The sequence below is a fragment of the Myotis lucifugus genome, unplaced genomic scaffold (genome assembly GCF_000147115.1).
Source record: "Myotis lucifugus unplaced genomic scaffold, Myoluc2.0 scaffold_269, whole genome shotgun sequence".
NCBI lineage: Eukaryota > Metazoa > Chordata > Mammalia > Chiroptera > Vespertilionidae > Myotis > Myotis lucifugus.
The window spans coordinates 578,113-581,684 of NW_005871317.1; the positions used below are offsets into that span (position 1 = coordinate 578,113).

The following is a 3,572-nucleotide window of genomic DNA, read 5'->3' on the forward strand; positions in this document are numbered from 1 at the left end:
CCCCCCCCCCCCAAGCCCTCCAACCCCTTGCATGAGGGACCCAGGGGACTTTGTCTCGGCAAGGTCCCAGGGCTATGATCCAGAACAGAAGATAGGGGCTAATTGCAGGAGGCAGCCAAGCGGGCTGGGGGCCAAGGGCGGTTATGAAAAGGAGAGGAAAGAAAGGAGCCGTACAGGGTGGGGATGGGGTGACTGGAGCCAGAACCCCCTGCTGGCGGCGACGTTCCAGTCCTAGCTCTGCTGATTCCTAACTCGGTGACCTTGGACAAGGCCCTGCACCTCACCTTGCCCATCTGCAAATGGGGACAGCAGGTCCTCCTCCAGCCGCGCTGGCTCACCGTGCCAACAGCCCTTGGTGGTTCTTGTTCCTGGACTATGACACTGGCCCCCCAGCCCACAGCTGTGGCCCAGGGCCTTCCCTGGGTGTGGGGACACCAGCCCTGTACCTTCACCACAAAGTCCTCCCCTTGACTACAGGGTAGGGATGGTCAGGCTCTGCATGTTACAGAGGGGGAAACTGAGGCTCCGAGAGAAAGCACCCACCCGGTCACCCATGTGGGGGTGGAGCTGGGATCTGAGCTCTCTGGAGAAGAGCTGGGAAGAGAATTCCCTGCTCCCCTGGGTCCTAGGATGTGCCCACAGGAAGCCAGTACTGCAGGCAGAAGAGGCCTGGCCAGGACACGGGGGATGGCTTTAAGTCTAGGCGAGGGTTCAGGCTGGAAGAGACCCCAGAAGGGCAGGAAGCAGGCCCAGCAGGGATTGGGGGACGGACAGGGGTAAGGGGTGAGCCAAGCCAGCTCTGCACAGCCCCAGGGCACCCTGGTTCTGGGGGTTGGGGGGGGTGTCTCAAAGTCTCACCGCATTCCTGGGGCTGGGGGCGGCCTCTTGGATGCCTTCCCGGGCCTCCCCCTCCCCAGGCACAAAGCCTCTTTTCTGCCTCTTGTCCCTCGGCTGCCAAGGGGTGCCTGGGGCGCCGGGCTGGGGGTGGAGGGAGGGCTGATGGGGCGAGACATCCCCATGCTGTCTCCAACGATGCTGGGCTGGGGCCACAAGGGGAAGTCCTGGCAGGGAGGCCTGCGGATTCCTCCAGCCAGGGGGTCCCTTCCCCCACCTAGGGCTGGGTGATCGCAGGAACCACTATGTCAGGGGCCCCGGCGGTCCTTTGTCCATCCTGACAGCAGGCCTGGGAGCAGGGGGGTCCTTTGTCCATCCTGACGGCCTGGAGCAGGGACGACGAGAGGAGCAGAGAGGAGAACGGTGAGGAAGCTGCGTAGGAAAGTGAGAGCCGAGGACCTGCCTGAGGTCGCACAGGGAGTGGGGGGGAGAGCCAGGGCCGGGACGCTCGCACCTCACCATGACCCACGGACCTTTCCCAAACCTGCCAGCTGACGACCTCTGCTGGGTCAAAGGGACCCGGGGTGGGAACTGAGGGCCTGGATTGAGGTGCCTCCACTACTCTCGAGGCCTCAGTGCCCCCGGGGTTCTGTGATGCTCAGGCCATGGTGAGCCTTCTGTGAGCTGATAGGGCGACAGTCCCCAGACACCACCAGATACCGACCCGCAGCCACATCCTGCTCCCTGGATGGGGGGGAGGTGAGGAACCCAGGTTGGGACGCCTTGTCCTGGACTTAAGTCCCCTGGACCATCATCCTGATCCTGACGACGGGAATTCCCAGGTCGGAGTCTCAGTCATCTTAGCACCTGGGACCCTGGGGGCTCACATCCCTGTGCTAGGCAGGTCATGTCCCCTCTCTGGGCCTCAGTTTCCTCTAAGAAACAGGGGCCACAAAATCGCTTGCCTCCTAAGGCAGTTGGGACGGTTCTGGAAGCGATGGGTGCAGGTGAAATAGCCAGCCCAGGCCTGCGGTGGTCAGCCTGCAGGAGGTGGTGGCTGTGACAGCTGCCACCTGCCCACCCCTACCTCAGACAATGGCTCTTCTGGCCTCTGACGCCTCAGCCACCTCTCCTCTCCAGCCCTGCCCAGGTCACCTGCTCTTGCTAGCCTAGCGGAGGCATGCTGGCCCCCCTGACCGACCACTCACTGGGCAAGGAGAATTTCTGAAAAGAATTTAAAAAGTGAGGCCTTGGGGGTGGGGGCTGGGCAGGCATTTGAATGCGATGAAAGGGCCTAAAGAGGCCTGGCTACTCTGTATTGTTTGCTGGGCTGGCCCCTTAAGAGGGGACAGCAGCAGGGGTAGGGCTGCAGCCAGGACAGGGGCCAGGCAGGTTCAAACAGTGTCATCAGGGCCAGAAAGACACAGATGTGAATCCCAGCTCTCCTATTAATGGCCCATGAGCCTAGTCTAGGCCCTAGAACAGTGATGGCGAACCTATGACATGCGTGTCAGAGGTGACACGCGAACTCATTTTTTTGGTTGATTTTTCTTTGTTAAATGGCATTTAAATATATAAAATAAATTATCAAAAATATAAGTCTTTGTTTGACTATGGTTGCAAAGATAAAAAAATTTCTCTATGTGACACGGCACCAGAGTTAAGTTAGGGTTTTTCAAAATGCTGACATGCCGAGCTCAAAAGGTTCGCCATCACTGCCCTAGAAGATCATGTTAATTTTCTGGGACCTCAGTTTGCTCATCTGTTAAATGGGAACACGTGCTCCCAAGCTTCATCCGGTCCTTGAAGGATGGATGCGGACACTTCATGTGAAGGACCCTCTCACTGGAAGATGCCCCAGAAACACCAGCAGAGAGAACGCCCCCAGCTCCTGAGAGGGCGGCAGGAAGACAGTACTTCCTCCCTATCTCTGCCCAAAATGCCAGGTCCCTGGGGGCCAGCACTGACCCAGGGGCACTGAAACTCCACCCCAGTCTTCTTCCTCCCAGTGAATAAATAGCCGGGACTAAAAACAGCCAGGAGCACGGAAACGGGAGGCGAGTCCCCCAAGTGTCAGCTGGGGGAGGTCCTGGGCTTTCCTATGTGCACGGCAGGGGGTGAAGGGGTGGAGGCTTGGGTTAGGGGCGTCCCGGGGGGGGGGGTTCTCCCCGTTGTTCCCCTTCCCCCTTCCCCCTCCTCTGGGACTCCGGGGCGAAATGGGGTGGGGGGTGTTGGAGAAGGCTGCCAGGGCTGCCGGTTCTAGACACATGGATAGGGGGACCCCCCGCACTTTTTGGGGACCCCCGCACTTTGGGGAGCCTCTGCCAGATAGTGGAGCGGCCCAGGATCTCCTCTTGCCCTCCCCCCCCCCCCCACTACCCCGGCCCCGGCTCTGGGCTGGCACTGCGGGTGGGGAACAAGGCCCTTTCCCAGTCCGGGCATGCACGAAGGTTGCAGGGGTAGGGGGAAAAGGAGGGCCTGGTGTCCTGGCCCCCCACCCCGGGCTGGCAAGGCACAGAGGTGGTGGGTGTGGGGGGAAAGACTTTTACCTGCTCCCCCGAGAACTGGGCTCCCCCGACGCTCCACACGGCTTTGCCCCCCCGGGAGAAGGAGTCCCGAGGCAAAACAGCGCCCTGGCGCCGGGGGACACCGTTGAGTCACCGGGGCACTCTGAGGAGGACCTTTGCAGGTGTCATACGCTAACGTTATGTTCAGGTGGTCAAGTATTTCAGGGGGGC

At 60.7% G+C, this 3,572-nt stretch overlaps 1 protein-coding gene across 1 annotated transcript in view; it reads right to left on the reverse strand.

Moving 5' to 3' along the window:
- The window catches only part of EMID1 (EMI domain containing 1), a 30,976-nt gene that overhangs the window by 27,010 nt on the left and 394 nt on the right, over positions 1-3,572 (reverse strand). The gene's annotated exons all lie outside the window — the stretch shown is intronic.